This window comes from Papaver somniferum, chromosome 1 (assembly GCF_003573695.1).
Source record: "Papaver somniferum cultivar HN1 chromosome 1, ASM357369v1, whole genome shotgun sequence".
In the NCBI taxonomy this organism is placed as follows: Eukaryota; Viridiplantae; Streptophyta; class Magnoliopsida; order Ranunculales; family Papaveraceae; genus Papaver; species Papaver somniferum.
The window spans coordinates 39,275,815-39,294,972 of record NC_039358.1 but is presented as its reverse complement, the minus strand read 5'-3'; the positions used below and the strand labels follow the sequence as shown (position 1 = coordinate 39,294,972).

The window sequence follows — 19,158 nt, the reverse complement described above, 5'->3', positions numbered from 1 at the left end:
AGTGTTAGAGTATTTCTCGGTCGAACTCACAAGTGTTGTTATCTCAAGTTTGTTGTCAAATTTAGTTGTCAAAACTATATCTTGATTTCTAGTCTACAATTAATTAAGTCTCGGATTAGGATAGAAGATATAGTTGAGAAACGGACATCACGACAGTCATCATTGCGTTTTACTATTTGAAGATGAGGATCATCCAAAGCTTGTTGAGAACTTCTTCAACAAAAGGTAAGTGAAGACCGAACCACCTATATCTCAATTATAGTGATTGTATTCATGGGGGTGGGGCTTCTGATCGATTTATTGATTAATTAACTACTAGGAAATCACAACAACTTTAAACCGATGGGGTTTAAAATGGTATGTCAAGTTTCTGGAAAAATATTACAAAACTTGGTTCAAAAGAAGCTACAACCACCAAAGACCCTAACAAACTTGTCATTTTAGAGCATTATTCTTATGTTGTACATGTACCACTAATACTAGCATGCATTTAGTATTGTTGTGCTTTTAGTATTCCCTTCCTGGACATTTAATCTAGCTAGTCTTCCCAAAGTCCGAAAATTCTTGTTTTAAGTACCAAGCAATATTCAAGATTCCTCTATCATTATTTATGGTATTAAAGTTGTGAGTGAAAGTTGTAGGAGACTCAACCTGTTTAGCACCTTTTGTGTATGTATGTGCTTTAAAATTGGTTCAGTTTCCTCAAATATCTCACCTCCAACCTTCACTTGTTTAGATCTTGATCTTGAAGATTGTTAATGTCTAAAAGTGAGAGTTGGATGAAACTACCTTTGTTTACGATCAAAATTTAGTTTTCTCCAACATCTCACATTCAGTGTACAATAATACTTATAGGAAACCCTCCATTCTCTAATTGAAGCGAAATAACAACAAAGTTATAGTTGTGGATGAGATGTTGAAGACAACTGAATCTATTATTCAATTCAACATCTCTTTCATGACCTTCACTTTGGACTTAGAGAAAACAAATCGTTATTTTCGGAGGTGAGGATTGGATAAAACTAAATTGACATTTTGTTACTTCGTTTTCCAAAGTCCATTTAGTTTTCTCCAATGCCTGACACAAAGTGGTTAATATCGTGTATCTGTATCGTATCTTTAGGGGCCGATACACCTATACAAAAGATAATATCGGTTTTTACCGGTGATACATCATTAAGAATATAATCTTAAATATTTATAAATATTTCAATCTAAAAAAAATTAGTGTCGTATGATGCATTAATTCTCAAGATCAAAAGCTTCATAGTACAAATTAAAGGGTACAAAAGAACAAGATAATTAGGAGGAAGGGTTCTATTTACGTATTTTCAGATCTAAATAATTTATTCTACCAAATTTCCCTTACCAATATTATCACTTCATCAATGAACCGATATATTGGTTTGTACTGGCCGATACAAGTGTTTTTATCGTTCAATCCTTGTATCGCCGATATTTTACATATCGTAAAGGTTTTTCCTGATACACGACAAAAACCTATAATATCGTCCGATACAACCGATATTGACTACCTTGGATTGACATCAGGAAATTCCTATACATATATGCCAAAGGGTCTTGGATCCTCTGTGCTTGTTGCTTCTTTTCCCTAGCCCCTTATATTCAATTACAACAATTTTGGAGTTTGTTTTGATTGCTGAATAACACAGAAGTCACCATTATTTAGTAGATTGATATACTTGATATTGAGGTTTAGGTACAGAGGATACCGTCCTACATCGCAAGTGAGACTCCCACTGTGAGAGTCAAGTAGAAAAACAATCATCAAAGCAACATATAGTTGTCCCCTTCATATGCATGGCAGTAGTAGTGCATATTATTAAAATTTGATTATGGGGATTGAGTTCTAATAACTCCTAATGAAAAGAGAAAGAAAAAAAGATGAGCAAAAACTTAAAGACTAATGAAAAAATTCAGTTTGCATAAACACATAATAATACTGCTTGAGCATGAAAACAATATATTACAAATATAAGACAAGACCAGCCATAACGCAAAACATGGGTAGCTTAGAGACATCTAGCGAGCCATAATGCAACATATAGTTGTCCTCTTCATATGCATGGCAGTAGTAGTGCATATTGTTAAAATTTGATTATGGGGATTGAGTTCTAATAACTCTAAAGAAAAGAAAAAGAAAAAAAGATGAGCAAAAACTTAAAGACTAATGAAAAATTCAGTTAGCATTATCACATAATTATACTGCTTGAGCATGAAAACAATATATTACAAATATAATACAAGACCAGCCTGAAAACGCGGGGGTCTAACAACCTCACCCGATATTTCGACTAGCAATCTGTATGGACTAACTCCAATATACTTTCTAGAGAATCAACTAGACAGTCAAACTTAACCTAGAGAAAAGTATATCGAGGAGTTAATATCTCTCTGTTGATTCGATTTTACTCAAGCAAATAGAAATATGCGAGTCTTTATCAAATACAAGGATAATAAACCTGGATGGTACCAAAGACCAATATCCAAGGATCAATCAATTTCCAATCAACAACCAAAGGTTGGATTCAATTGATCGATACAAACGCACAACCTGTGATATTTCAATTATATAAAAAAATATAATGGGGAATAGAAATAACACAGGCACCAGAAGTTTTGTTAACGAGGAAACCCCAAATGCAGGAAAATCCCGAGACCTAGTCCAGATTGAACACCACACTGTATTACGCCGCTACAGACACTAGCCTACTACAAACTAACTTCGGTCTGGACTGTAGTTGAACCCTAATCAATCTCGCACTGATTCAAGGTACATTTGCGCTTCTTACGTCTCTGATCCCAGCAGGATACTATGAACTTGATTCCCTTAGCTGATCTCACCCACAACCAAGAGTTGCTACGACCCAAAGTCGAAGACTTCAGTAAACAAATCTGTATCACACAGAAAAGTCTACAAGGATAGATAAATCTGTCTCCCACAGATAACCCTAAAAGTTTTGTTCTGTCTTTTCATAAAAATCAAGGTGAACAAGAACCAATTGATAAACCAGACTTATATTCCCGAAGAACAGCCTAGTACTATCAATCACCTCAAAATAATCTAAATCGTATGGTAACGAAACTAGATATTGTGGAATCGCAAACGATGAGACGAAGATGTTTGTGATTTCTTTTTATCTTGCCTTATCAGAGATATAATCTCAAGTCAGTTATTCAATTGAACTCGTACGATAGAAAATGGCAAGATCAGATCGCTCAACTACAAGAGAAGTAGTTTCGTCTGGATTCACAATCCCAATGAAGTCTTTCAGTCGTTAATCGACAGGGTCTCGATAAGAAACCTACGATTAAAAGATAATCGACTCTAGCAAACCAACTAGTATCACACAGGAGGTGTGGGGATTAGTTTTTCACAGCTGCTAGACGTCTCCTTATATAGTTTTCAAATCAGGATTTGCAATCTAAGTTACCTTGGTAACAAAGCATTCGATAATCACCGTTAGATGAAAAACTGATTTATCCAAGCTAATATCTTTCAACCGTTAGATCGAAACTTAGCTTCTCACACACAAATGAAATGTATTCATTTAGGTTTGAGTAACCGTACCTAAACGTGTACATTGGTTGATTCACAAATGGTTGAACAATGGTTAGCCATATGAGTGCTTTCATATTAACCGTATTCATCTTTCTCATACCTAGTTCAAATGACTCATAAGAACTAGTTCAAGAGTTGTTCAATTGCTTAGGTCTTTATACATAGACACAATTGAAACAAAATCGGTTTGATTCATTTGAATCAATTCATGAACAATATACCCACGGTTTGCAAAGATTGCATTCCTTATAATTTATTGTTTTAAGTCCATGACTACCGATTTGAGAAATAACTAGCTTGGGTACGCGTACGGGTATGCGTACCTTAGTTACCGGATTTTGTGTTGGTTTTAGTTTCCAAACTCAACAGACTTTTCAGGTGAAAAAGTTCCACCAGTACGCGTACCTAAGGTGTCTGGTTTTTGAGTTCGTAAACTTCAAACTCAACAGAATTTCACGGACATGAATTTCCTCCAGTACGCGTACCCAACCTGTCTCCGGCACATGGATTTATACACTAATGTGCGAACACACTATATGCTTACATCCATAGGTGGTTACATATTCTCAACTCTACATTTCAATCGTTGAAACATTCTTCTATAATGTTACAACAGTCGTTAGACATAAAGAATCGACTATCGTCATCAAAGCTATTTTTAAGATTGAAACGTCATCATGACTTTCGTCACAGGTAAAGATGAAGATGGTTAAAGCAAAATCTTACCAACACATATTTCGAGAAAAAGATAGGCGAGTAAACTCGGCTCGAAATAACAAATGTGTATGTATGAAAACTATCATACTTATACGACTTTTGTCTCAAGAGTAGTATATAGAGTATATAGACTTTTGAGTGACAAGATGAGTTCAAGTCTCCACATACCTTTTGGTCGGATGAAGTTCCACTGGTTCCTTGAGTAGTTCTTCTTCTTTGCAAGATAATCACCATGGAGTCTGGAGCTCAACTACTCCTAACTATCTTAGACCGAGACTTAATCATAAGTATACTAGAAATCAAGACATATAGTTTTGATCACTAATATTTACAAACATGCTTGAGATAGCAACGCATGCGAGTTCGACCGAGCAATGCTCTAACAATCTCTCCCTTTGTCAATTTTAGTGACGAAACTATCAATACATATGGATTACAAAATAAATAAAACTTTGTAGCTTCTCGTCCACATGCTTGATCTCCTTGGTGCTTCAACGTTACTTGAAAACTTAGTCTTTTCCAAGTACTCCCATGATTCCATAGATGTTCAATTCAACATCATAGTTGTTGAAGTTCCGTAGCCATAACAATGAGAAAACAAAAGCTGTCGATCATTGTTATACAATGTCATAGTATTATTACACAACATCAAAGTTCTCATATCACAACTTCGACAACAATACTATGGTGATATGTATCACTCCCTGATGAAGGGAGATTTATGGAAACTAAATCTAATGTTTTCATATTATTATTTGTACTTTATTAATGATATTTTTAGTAGAAAATTAATTAAAATTCGAATTTATTAATTAGGATAATTTTAGAATAGTCCAGAAGTTTATTTTAAGAGTTTTAATAAGTTAGGAAAGTTTCCTAAAGGCAGTAGATACCTTGGGAAATAAGTTTTTTATATTTTTGTTATGCTTAGAGTTTGTGCAGGGGGAGTTATCTATATAAGGAGCTCCAAAAACGAAAATTAGTAGACTTTTTTGATTAATTAAATTATATTTTTGATGTTAAACTTTGTTTAACTTTTTTGTGATTTTTATTTATAGTCGGGTTCATCCTGAGGTCTAAATAATCATCATATCCATAGTTGTGATTCTTCGGAGTTGCGAGGTCTGGATTATTTATGTTCATAGTCATTATTCGTAAGAATAATTTGAGGTCTGGAAAAATTTATCGGTTACTTTTCTATTTTTATTCCGCTGCGATAATTATCATCTCTTTGAACGCTTCCGTTCTGCATCACTCCCCCTTAGTCAATACTTTCGTCTCAACATGAAAACCACTCCCCCTTACATAATGACCCGTAAAGCACGTAAATCATATGTATTTGTAGTGTGAACTATACATTAATTCTCCCCCTTTTTGTCAATAAAATTGGCAAAGGTACGAAAACGGGATCCTAATGAAATTTCCACGAAGACACTTCAAGACCGAAGAAAAGTACATATCAACTTGTTCAGATGCAATCATAAAGCCGAGGCTAAATGCATTCATCAAGGAGTTTATAAAGATACAAGATAACCCCTAAATAATTCCACAGTAGCACTCCCCACAAAGATATGAAAATTAAGCGCAAGTTCAAAAGAACTCTCCCCCATTTGATGTCATTCCCAAGAGAACAACAAGAACGACCTTTCTTTTTCAAGAAAAGAAGGATTTTATTGGATCACTAAGATACTTAGAAGATACGTCTACTAGAAACAAATGTGGAAAACAACTTTACACCGCAAGAAGTTTCAAAATCAATTGTCCAAAAGATTTAGATAAGCACAGGGGCAAGAGTTATGAATGACTAATGGACCAGAACAACACCAATAGACTGCCGTAAGTTTTGAAACGTAGCAGTATCTAATGGTTTGTTGAGAATATCAACCAATTGTTGTCCTGAGGGAACAAATACCATAGTAATGATACTATTCTCATAAAGATCTCGAATAAAATGATACCTTATGTCTATGTGCTTAGTCCTTGAGTGTTCAACTGGATTTTCTGTGATGCGAATTGCACTGGTATTGTCGCATAAGATTCTCATCACTCCAGTGTTGATTCCATAGTCAACAAGCATGTGTTTCATCTAAGGCTGCACAAGAACCCGTTGAGATGATCTGGACCGGCCTGGAACCGAAAATACCGGACTGGAACCGAACCGGTACTGGAGTAACCGGTACAGGGACCGGGACAGAAGATTAAGAACCGTCTTAGACCGGTACAGGGACCGGTTCTTGGGGGAATACCGGCCTGTACCGGACCAACTGTACCGATTAATCTCAGTTGTTGTTCTTTTAGTTAAGATTTAATCGTAGTCGTTCGTCTTAGGTTTTGAGAGACGTAAGTATGTGAGAATCATTCTTCATTCATTTATTCATTTCTTTTTCTTTTCTTTCTAGGGCAGCCGAATCTCGCATCTCAATCGCCATCTCTGATTTAGGTTTAATTTTAGATCCATATTTACTACTTCTTATTCTTCACAATCTTTAATTGCATGTTAAGATTTGTGATTTTATTTCTGGGAAACCTATATTTTAGTGTCTGATTGAGATGTTGATTTGGTATGAGAAGGAATTGAAATTGAGAAATAAATTTGGGTTGTGAGATACTCGAGTTGATGCTGTTTAATAGAGAAGAAGAGAAGGAGATTGAAGCAATTTTGGGTTGTGAAGATTTAAACGATATGCAGTTTGATAAGATTATGAAGATAGTGTGCTGACTGCTGATGATTGAGGTGTTAGGAGATCGATTTTCTGTTAATTTAAAGCCGATGAAGTTCAGATATATTGAATAGTATATGGGTTAAAATCGATTCGAGTTTAGATTGATCAGGTTTGATTTAGGGTTTGTCAGAGAGATTAGGGATCTTGGTCCGAGACTGTAAAAGATCTGAGAAAGAATGCAGTACTGCTGTTGGTTTGATGTCACATATGGATGGTTATGAATATTTAGACGATATGGGTTGATCTTAGATTTAAGTTTGGATCGATCGAACTCAAATCAGATGGGAGTTTAGCTGGCTGCCATGAAGAAGATGGGTCTGATCTGCTGCTGGTGATGAATGGTTTCTTGTTGTTGTTGTTGTTCAATTTATGTCTGTTGTTGCTGCTTTTGTTCATCTAGGACAGTAGATAATGGTTGTCTTGATTTTCTTATCTCTTTGAGTTAAATATAATAGTCTCATACCTTTTGTTATCTTTTGATTTTGTTGAATACACATAAATTGATGAATGATTACACTGCATGTGACAGATTCGGAGTCTGGGACATCTTTTGAGTATCAATAGATTTGGATGAAGATTGTTACATAATTGTAGTGGGTAAAAACCCGGTACCGGACTTGTACCGGACCGGTATTACAGGGACATGTACAACTCCAGGTACAGGTACAGGTACCGGTCCTCAAAGTGAGGTACCGGTCAACACCAGGTACAGGGACCGGTTCCAACAAAATACCGGGCCGTACCGGCTCTTGTGCAGCCCTAGTTTCATCCATAGAAGTTGAGTACACCATGATCCCGCAACAATGTATTCTGCTTCACATGTTGAGAGGGATTGTGAATTTTGTTTCTTGCTATGCCAAGCCACAAGATTCATTCCTACGTAGTAGAAACCCCCTGAAGTACTCTTTCTATCTTCTACACAGCCTGCCCAATCAGCATATGAATAGGCAGTAAGATCAGTGTTAGTATCAAAAGTATAAGATAGACCATACCCTGTAGTGTGATTAATGTAGCGTATAATCCTTTTTGCAGCTGCAAGATGAGATTCCTTAGGATTTGCCTGAAACCTAGCACGACAACCAACACTAAAAGCAATATCAGGTCGAGTAGCTGTAATATATAGAAGGCTTCCAATGATATATCGATAGAGTTTCTGATCTACATTTACTCCTTTATCATCTCGAAGTAGTTTACCAGCGGTAGGAGGAGTTAGTTTAAGAGTGGACTTATCGAGGCCAAATCTTGAGACGAGATCTTTATCATATTTCTCTTGAGATAAGTAGATTACATCCTTGTGTTGTTGAATTTGTAAACCCAAAAAGAATTTTAATTCACCAACATTGCTCATTTCAAGCTCCTTTCCAAAGGAAACTTGAAATTCTTGTGCAAGTTTCTCTGATGTTGATCCATAGATGATATCAACTACATAAACTTGAGCAATAACAACATCTTTTCCACTCCACTTGGTAAATAGTGTTTTATCAGCTCCTCCTCTCGAAAAACCTTCCCCAAGAAGAGATGAGGTCAGTTTTTCGAACCAGGCACGAGGTGCTTGTTTCAACCCATACAACGCCTTATTGAGTTTAAGGACGTGATCTGGGAAGTCAAGATTTTCAAATCACTTAGATTGAGCTACATAGACTTCTTCCTTTAAGGTACCGTTTAAAAAAGCGGATTTGATGTCCATTTGAAATAGCTTTACCTTAAGAAAACAAGCATGAGCTAATAATAATCTGATGGACTCAAGGCGTGCCACAAGAGCAAAGGTCTCGTCAAAATAGATTCCTTCGATTTTTGAGTATCCTTGAGCGACAAGTCTTGCTTTGTTTCTGATAATGGTGCCAAATTCATCAGACTTGTTCTTAAATATCCATTTGGATCCCACAATATTGATATTTGGAGGACAAGGTACAAGCTTCCATACATCTTGTCTTTGAAATTGATTTAGATCTTCATGCATTGCATTTACCCATAAGGGATCGCTAAGAGATTCATCAATATTCCTTGGTTCTACTTGAGAGAGATAACAGCCAAAATTGCACAAATTTTGAAGTTGTCCTCTAGTCTTTGCAGTAGAATATATTCCTCCAATGATACTGTTCGGATCATGGTTTATTTGAACCCAGAGGTGTCGTGGGGGGACACGTTCTTGTTCAACGGGTATAGTCTGATCATTATTTTTATCCTCGTCACTCGAAAGATCAGGATCAATAACAGTAGGTGTAACTTCAACTGAATCCGGAACTTCTTTGACTTTCTCAGTTGTCTCAGTTGGAGGCAATTCTGCAGGAGAAAAATCATGATGAAAGTCACTAATATCATCAATGATGACATTTGCAGATTCCATCATTACTTGGGTTCTGAGATTAAACACTCGAAAACCACGACTATCAGATGCATACCCCAAAAAGATACCTTCATCACTTTTAGTATCGAATTTTCCTCTTTGTTCCCGATCTTTTAGGATGTAGTACTTACTTCCGAACACTCTAAGATAGTGTAAGTTGGGTTTCCTACCATACCACAACTCATATGGAGTGTTTAGGGTTTTTGACCGTAGGTAGACACGATTGATCAAGTAACATGCTGTGAGAACAACTTCTCCCCAAAACCTTAGAGGTAGGTTTTTGTTATGGAGCATGACCCTGACCATTTCCTGAATATTCCTATTCTTTCTTTCAGCAACTCTGTTAGCTTGAGGAGTAATGGGTGGTGAGTATTTTTGAATAATCCCCAGTTTATCACAAAATTCAAATACTTTGGTGTCTTTGATTTCAGTGCCACGGTCACTTCTAATTTTCTTTAGTTTGCGACCTTGTTCATTCTGGATTCTATTAACAATAATCTTAAACTCACCAAGGGTTTCATTCTTATGAGAAAGAAATGCTACCCATGTGAATCTGGTGTAGTCATCTACCATAACTAAAGTATACTTCTTTCCTCCAAAAATAGATTTTTGGATTGGTCCAAAGAGATCCATATGAATTAAATCAAGTGGGGCTTTAGTGAGAATATCTCGAGATGACTTATGGTGAACTTTCGTTTGTTTACCCTTTTGGCAGGCACCACATACACCATCAATCTTTGCATTGATTTTGGGAACGCCTCTAACAAGTTCTTTGTTAATGATCTTAGTTACGAGACCATAATTGATGTGACCAAAACGCTCATGCCAACGATGTGTAGATTCCACCTTAGTCAAATTGCAACAATTACTAAACTGAGTATCGAGGAGATAACGGTTGTTTTTACCACGAGTTCCTTGAAAAATTACTTTTCCAGTTTTGTCTACAATGTCACATCCATTTGCATTGAAGACAACTCTATGTACTTTGTCACAAATTTGACTAATAGAAATAAGATTTGCAGTCATACCTTTGACATAGACTACATTATGGATTTCTGGAACACCGGGAAGCTTGATTGTACCCTTCTTTCTAATTTAACAACAACTCACATCTCCGAACGTAACTGGTCCTCCTTCAGAATAGCTTATGGAAACAAACCACGAAAGATCACCAGTCATATGTCGTCTACAACCACTATCGAGAAACCATTGAAAAGGCGATGTTGATTTTAAAGCAAAAGCTCCCATACTAACACTACTTTTCTGTTTAGAATTTCTTGTTAGCATTGTACACCTTTTCAGATAAGTAAACAGTTGTTCAGCTTTCATGTGAAGATTGCTCGCAACTTTTATACTTTTCTGAAAACATGTACATGTATGTTGAGCAAGATTGTGAGACTCACAAAACATACAAGGAATAACATCAATAATATTATTTAAGAAGTTTTCTATCAAGTTTTTCAAAGCATATACTTTGTTTAACACTTGACTTCAAATCCTTATGCTTTGCAATTTCTGCAGCAAGATCACGGTTGATACGGATTTGTTCATCCAACTTCCTTTGGAGAATGACTAGGTTTTTAGAACATTCTATAAGATTGTAATGAATTCCTGGTGAAGCGTTTATATAGATTTTACTGTCCATCTAGTCAGATCGCATACAAACAAAGACTGATAAGGTCTTTAACATGTTTGCCTGCTCTAATACCAATTGAAAATGTGGGGGTCTAACAACCTCACCCAATATTTCGATTATCAATCTGTATGGACTAACTCCAATATACATTCTAGAGAATCAACTAGACAGTCAGACTCAATCTAGAGAAAAGTATATCGAGGAGTTAATATCTCTCTCTTGATTTGATTTTACTCAAGCAAATAGAAATCTGCGAGTCTTTATCAAATACAAGGATAATGAACTTGGATGGTACCAAAGACCAATATCCAAGGATCAATCAATTTCCAATCAACAACCAAAGGTTGGATTTCATAAACGCACAACCTGTGATATTTCAATTATATAACAAAATATAATGCGGAATAGAAATAACACAGACACCAGAAATTTTGTTACCGAGGAAACCGAAAAAACCTCGGGACCTAGTACAAACATTATCCTACTACAAACTAACTTCGGCCTAGACTGTAGTTGAACCCTAATCAATCTCACACTGATTCAAGGTATAGTTGCGCTCCTTACGTCTCTGATCCCAGCAGGATACTACGCACTTGATTGCCTTAGCTGATCTCACCCACAACCAAGAGTTGCTACGACCCAAAGTCGAAGACTTCAGCAAACAAATCTGTATCACACAGAAAAGTCTACAAGGATAGATAAATCTGTCTCCCACAGATAAACCTAAAAGTTTTGTTCTGTCTTTTGATAAAAATCAAGGTGAAGAAGAACCAATTGATAAACCAGACTTATATTCCCGAAGAACAACCTAGTATTATCAATCACCTCACAATAATCTAAATTGTATGGTAGCGAAACTAGATATTGTGGAATCGCAAACGATGAGACGAAGATGTTTGTGATTTTTTTTTATCTTGCCCTATCGGAGATATAATCTCAAGTGAATTATTCAATTGAAATCGTACGATAGAAAATGGCAAGATCAGACCGCTCAACTACAAGAGAAGTAGTTTCGTTTGGATTCACAATCCCAATGAAGTCTTTCAGTCGTTAATCAACAGGGTCTCGAGAAGAAACCTATGATTAAAGGATAATCGACTCTAGCAAACCAACTAGTATCACACAGGAGGTGTGGGGATTAGTTTTGCACAGTTGCTAGACGTCTCCTTATATAGTTTTCAAATCAGGGTTTGCAATCTAAGTTACCTTGGTAACAAAGCATTCAATAATCACCGTTAGATGAAAAACCTGATTTATCCAAGCTAATATCTTTCAACCGTTAGATCGAAACTTATCTTGTCACACACAAATGAAATGTATTCATTTAGGTTTGAGTAACCGTACCTAAACGTGTACATTGGTTGATTCACAAATGGTTGACCAATGGTTAGCCATATGAATGCTTTCATATTAATCGTATTCATCTTTCTTATAACTAGTTGAAATGACTCATAAGAACTAGTTCAAGAGTTTTTCAATTGCTTAGGTCTTTATACATAGACACAATTGAAAGAAAATCAGTTTGATTCATTTGAATCAATTCATGAACAATATACCCACGGTTTGCAAAGATTGCATTCCTTATAATTTATTGTTTTTAAGTCCATGAACTACCGATTTGAGAAATAACTAGCTTGGGTACGTGTACGGGAATGCGTACCTTAGCTACCGGATTTTGAGTTGGTTTTAGTTTCCAAACTCAACAGAATTTTTCGGGTGAAAAAGTTCCGCCAGTACGCGTACCTAAGGTGTCTGGTTTTTGAGTTCGTAAACTTCAAACTCAACAGAATTTCACGGACATGAATTTCCGCCAGTACGCGTACGGGTACGCGTACCCAACCTGTCTCCTTCACCAATACCGCATGCACACATATGCACACACTTGGTTTCCGACACATGGATTTATACACTAATGTGCGAACACACGATATGCTTACATCCATAGGTCGTTACATATTCTCAACTCTATATTTCAATCGTTGAAACATTCTTCTATAATGTTATAACAGTCGTTAGACATACAGAATCGACTATCGTCATCAAAGCTATTTTCAAGATTGAAACGTCATCATGACTTTCGTCATGGGTAAATATGAAGATGGTTAAAGCAAAAGCTTACCAACACGTATTTCGAGAAAAAGATAGGCGAGTAAACTCGGCTCAAAATAACAAATGTGTATGTATGAAAACTATCATACTTATACGACTTTTGTCTCAAGAGTAGGAGATAGAGTAGATAGACTTTTGAGTGACAAGATGAGTTCAAGTCTCCACATACCTTTTGGTCGGATGAAGTTCCACTGGTTCCTTGAGTAGTTCTTTGTCTTTGCAAGATAACCGCCATGGAGTCTGAAGCTCAACTATTCCTAGCTATCCTAGACCGAGACTTAGTCATAAGTATATACTAGAAATCAAGACATAGTTTTGATCACTAATATTGACAAACATGCTTGAGATAGCAATGCATGCGAGTTCGACCGAGCAATGCTCTAACACATCCATCATGCAAAACATGGGTAGCTTAGAGACATCTAGCGAGCTATTCATATATCCATTAATTAGACCAAATTCATAAACTTATATCATGCTCTATCGAATATTAGTTTTTACATCGGTTAATAATGGGAAGAATGTGAGTCTCACTTTTCTATTTCAGTGTCTTAGTTGTTGTTCTAGGAATCATTAAGTCATAAAAATTATGTAAGTTTTATGCTTCTACATTAGAGGTCTAGCAAGTTCTTTATTATCCTGCCAATAGTTCGTCTTTCCTTTTCTTATATATTTCCGGATTGAGATATCTCTCCATCTATTCCTTTAAATTCATCTTCCTCTCCCAAGGATACAAAAAAATTAATACTCCATGAAACCAAGTAATACAAGAATGTATACCACCCATTGAACAAGTTTATTTTGTTGTTAATGTTTTGGTTTTTCTTTGTAACTAGCTTCATTAAGCATTCAAAATCTGACACGATGGTTCTTGTTGGGTTAAATGGTAGTGACAAAACTATTCTCTTTTACCAACTTCGAGATGGCTCAGCACATTAGGGTACTGTTACATCCATGATTCCAAATGAAGAAAAGTTTGTTCTACGCTCTGATTCCTCTAAGGAAGGCAAGATAAAGCCTGTCTGTGTAGTTGATGTTCCTGGACACTCTCGACTTCGACCAAAGCTTGATAAATATTTCCTCAAGCGGATGGCCTTATCTTTGTCGTCGATGCTCTCGACTTTGTGCCAAATTGCCACGCAGCCACAGAGTACCTGTATGAAATTTTGACCAATGCGCCTATTGTGAAGAAGAGAACCCACTGCTTATAACGTGCAACAATAGTGACAAAGTGAATTCCCATACCAAGGAATTCATCAGAAAACAATGCGAGTATCAAGGAATGCCATATCCGCTGCTGATATGTCTACGGATATGCACTTGGTGTGGCTGGCGAGACTTTCACGGTTTCTTAGTGTCATAACAAGGTAAGTGTGGGAGAATCATCTGGGCTCACAAAAGATAAATCATAGGTTGAGCATTTTATAAGGGAAAATGTGTATTGATCTTTATAACTTGTTTTGTAACTTCTCATAACATTTTAACATTGTGACACTAACAATAACAAATAGGATTGAGGTGTTGCATGTTTTCCAGACTTAAATACTTTGTAAAAAAATGTTGATCGATCAACTACTTTATTTAAGTTGAATCTCACATTCAGCTAAATGATATATGAAGGTTAATAGCAAAAAAAAAAAGAAAAAGCCTGACTTAAATACTTTGTAAGAAAACGTTGATCGATCAACAACTTTATTTAAGTTGAATCTCACATTCAACTAAATGATGAAGGTAAATAGCAAAAAAAAAATTGCCTGACATAAATACTTTGTAAGAAAACGTTGATCGATCAACAATTTTATATTAATTGAATCTCACACAGCTAAATGATAAGTAGCCAAAAGTAAACAAAAAAAAAAAAGAAATCAAATTTGTACAATGCAGGCAAAAAAAAAAATTGAATCTCACACAGCTAAATGATAAGTAGTCAAAAGTAAAAAAAAAAAGAAAAAAAAAAAAAGAAATCAAATTTGTAAAATGGAGGCAAAAAAAACACAGCAAGCCCAAGCGGAGCCAGCCTGCCAGCAAAGTAATACCAAGGCATCACACTTAGAGCAAGTCTTATGGTGGAATCCAACCTATTCCAAGTGTGGAAAATCCATGGAATGTCAAGTCTAATGACTTCCAAGTTGGGATCTTCCATAGAAATCCAAGCAGGGTTCCATGGTTTGGTGGAACGGTCCATTGAATCCATTGAAACGTTAATAATAATAGCGTAAAACGCCATTAAGAATAGCGCCTAAAAGACAAAAAAACGCTAACGGCTGGAAAAAAAGCCCCATTCTCAATGGAACTAAGCTCCATCCTTAATAACGTTTTTTTTATCCGTAGATATAAATTGAGTTGTTGAGAATCTAACGGCTGAGAAATGAAGAAGCTTCATTCTTAATAGCGTTTTTTTTAGCGCTAATAAGAATAACACTGAGCGCTATTAAGAATAGCGTTTCTACTATTCCACCATTTCACTTGCGTTTCCATCCACAGTTCCAAGTGCTGAGGTGGCGTGGAAGATGGATGGATTCCACCGTAAGAGTTGCTCTTAGGTGGCTGCACTTTGGCAGGAGCCACAACCTATGTAAATAAATCTGGACTTTGTAAGTGTCCAATGTGCACTAAAAATATGGTAAGACTTTAAAACCCCAATTCCTATTCATTCATTTGCCTTCAGATTCAAAACATCAGTCTTTCTCTCTTTGCTTCAAGGAGATAAGAAAATCTAAGAAAAAAATTGAAGAATCAGCAGCAATTATGTCAAGCATGCATTTCGGAAGAGATGTACCGTGAATCCTTAATCTTTTTGAAAGAATTGGTATGCCCTAATTACTTCTTCCTCTCATTTTGTTTGTTAATTTGCACCTAATTCTACCACCCAGAAAAACAACAACTCTTTTCTCATGCTGGAAGACAACTTTACTTTACAGCTTATGTATGATTCAGTGTGTGAATTTGGTTAGTATTGAAATGGATGATGATTACCCATTTATCATTACTTAGTCTTATTTTATTTTTATGTTGATAGATCACCTGGAAGTTGATTATTAAGGATGTTTGATGAAGAGTCTGGAAGTTATGACTTGATACAGAGAGGGGCAAAGTTTGATTTGGTTTAAACCTGGATTAGCCATGAATTAGGAAAGTGTATTGGTGATCTTGTGTATTTGAAAACTGGTACTCTTTGCCTACGGTGATTTTGCAATATCCATACGGTGAGTTTTGGTGTACGTTCTAGTGTACTGAAGATTGATTGTTTTTGAATTTTGGTTGAGGATGAGTGATTTTTTTGTACATGGTTATCAAATGAATACGCAACCTTCAGAAGCTGAAGCAGGTTTTGATATTCGGATTCCACCTACAGTAGACCCATAACTGTTGATGAAGAGGTGAGCTTTTTGGAACTCTTATATTTGCTTAGTCATAGTTTATATTATGCAAGATTGAGTCTGTTAAAGATCAACTGGGCGGAGATTTTTAGAAACTTACTGATGTGGCAACTTTGCTTTTACCGACTTATAGCGTGAACAATGCAATTGGCTTTGTTGCATGCCTGTAGCTATAGGTAAATATCCGTAAACACATTTGAATTTTGAAAGTCTATGCCACAACTGGGCAAGTAAACTATATGTGTTGTGTAGCATCCTTCATTTAGTTACTGTTTGGCTAGGGTGGATGAATTACTTAAAGAGGGTGGATGGAGGGGATTCAGGTCGCTGGTCAGAGTGAAATGGGTCTAGTGATAAACTGCTATGCTAGAAAATTGAGTATATATTGATATATTGAAATACCCCATAAAGAAAACTAATTGTCGACTCCCCGTGTTACTAGCTAAAACCACCTTCCAAGAAAATATCATGCCACTTCTAACTTTTCCTGATATCATGCCACTTCTAAATTTTCCTGAAATTAGTAAAGGTTATACATAGGACTCGCTATGAAATTCATACCTTTTTCAGTTGGAAACTTTAACTGCTTTGGTCACTGTGAAATACGTATGAAGCTAACCTATGCAGCATGTCAATCCATTTCTTTCCTCAAACATAATCTAGTCGAACTTGTTGTCAATTTATCGGATAATGTTCTTGCTGTCGTTGGTGTATGACTATTTTTATGCTGTGAACGCAAACATATCTATATTGCCGAGTCAGATATTGTGGTATGTGTTGAACGTTTGATTCTTCAAATGAAGAAGAAAAAATCATGAATTTGCATTACTCCTGAAACTGCGGATATATTGCCTCCTTATTTTTGTGTCCAGACTGTGGGTTACAAACTTAAAACCCAGAAGCCGCTTTTTTCCTCATAAAATAAACTGATAAAGGCATATTTGATCCACTTATATATTACTCGGTAAATTTGTTTTATTGCATGATTCAGTAGCTGAAACATTTTGTGTCATATATAATATTGTATAGATGTGCTTGTCTGATAAACTAAGGTCTTAGGAAATCAACCTGTCAGTGATAAACTAAATAAGATCAGTCTGAAACAACTTCTGTGAAGCAAATGTGGTGATATTCTCAATTTGAGAAAATATATCACCCTTCCACAAAAAGTTGGGAATTGTAAAAAGGACATTTTCTAGTATCTTTCCATCCACAATACTGTTAATATGTAGTCAATTATCCCTTTGCAATGAAAAGAGCAAAATTCTAGGATATGCGGTTAGATTTCTCAAGCATGAATAGCGGTTTCAAACTTGCCTAAAACTCGATCCAAATTATAACCCAGACCCATGAAAAGTTAGACCTAGCTCAGGTTAGATTATTGACTTGACTGTCCAGAATCATTGATTAATCACTTAAGTCAGATCACTAAGAATGTGCCTAATTTATCAGTCTGACTATAATTTAGGGAGTTTAAAATGGTATGTAAACATAAAGAACCTGCCCTAACAGACTTGTCCTTTTAGCCCATTATTCTTCTGCTATACTACTAGCCTGCATTTTGTGATCTTGTGCTTTGAATATATTCCCTTTCTGAACCTTCTAGCTAGCTATTACTTCGTTTCATACGATCAATTTATTTTTCTCAAATATCTCACATCCGACAATTGCTTACACATTCGGATCCTCCATTTCATGCGTCTCCTGGCATCCTGCCTGCACCGGTAACAGATTTTTAGATTTTTTTAATTACTAGATGGTACAGAAGTCACCATTCTATAGGTGCATACATGGGGTCAGGGAGGTATTGGACGTAGGGTACTTGTCCAAGTCGCAAGTGGATTCTCACAGTGAATGCGGTATAATGGTTGTCCCCTTCATTGGCATGGCAGTGACGTTGCATACTGTTAGAAACTGGCTATGGGGATTGAGTTGCAATAACTTGTAGTAGTAGTAGTTTTGATGAAAAGTAACCCAATTTTGTTGAAGATGAACCTCGTGAAGTTGTAGGTGACAAAGAACGGACAGATGCTTACGTAAATTCTCTCATAACAGGTGATGAAGGACAGACATATTTTTGGAGTTTCACATCTAAGGAACAGAAGAGTCTTGTCTCAAGGAATCGCAAATGGGCTTATTTCTCTTCGCAAAGGAAAAATTCCATGTTCGTGAGATTCTCTGAGCAGATGGTCTTCTTCTTGTTCGTTGAGCAAGCTGCCAATTTTAATTTTCCCTTTCTGAACCTTCTAGCCAGTTAGCTTGTCTTCTGAAATTTATCTGCTATTTTTTGTTATAAATACCAAGCAATCGTCATGCTTCATCCTTCACTAGTATGTTAAGTTGTAAGTGAGAGTTGTAGGATACTTTACATGTTAAGTACCTTTTATGTATGTGTGCTTTAACTGTAGTCCAGTTTTCTCTAACATCTCGCCTCCAACCTTCACTTTTTTGGATCTTGAACTTGAAGAACAACGATGTCCGGAAGTGAGAATAGGATGAACTAAATTGATTATTTACTTCTTGTTTACAATATCTCACATCTAGTCTAGAATAATACTGATAGAAACATGCATTCATCTCTATTCTAAGTGTCAACTAAGTAGCGAAAAGTTAAAAGTTGTAGATGAGCTGCTAAAGAAGCTGAGCCTTTGTTGGTACTGATC

At 36.1% G+C, this 19,158-nt stretch overlaps 1 long non-coding RNA gene and 1 pseudogene across 1 annotated transcript; both read left to right on the top strand.

The window, feature by feature from the left end:
* The first annotated feature begins 13,627 nt into the window (after positions 1–13,627).
* On the top strand, positions 13,628–14,560 carry LOC113289711 (annotated as a pseudogene).
* Positions 14,561–15,788: 1,228 nt separating this feature from the next.
* LOC113327922 lies at positions 15,789–18,971 on the top strand. The gene is made up of 3 exons (XR_003349253.1): positions 15,789–15,924; positions 16,135–16,495; positions 18,551–18,971. It is a non-coding gene; the product is annotated as an uncharacterized LOC113327922 (long non-coding RNA).
* Positions 18,972–19,158: the final 187 nt, after the last annotated feature.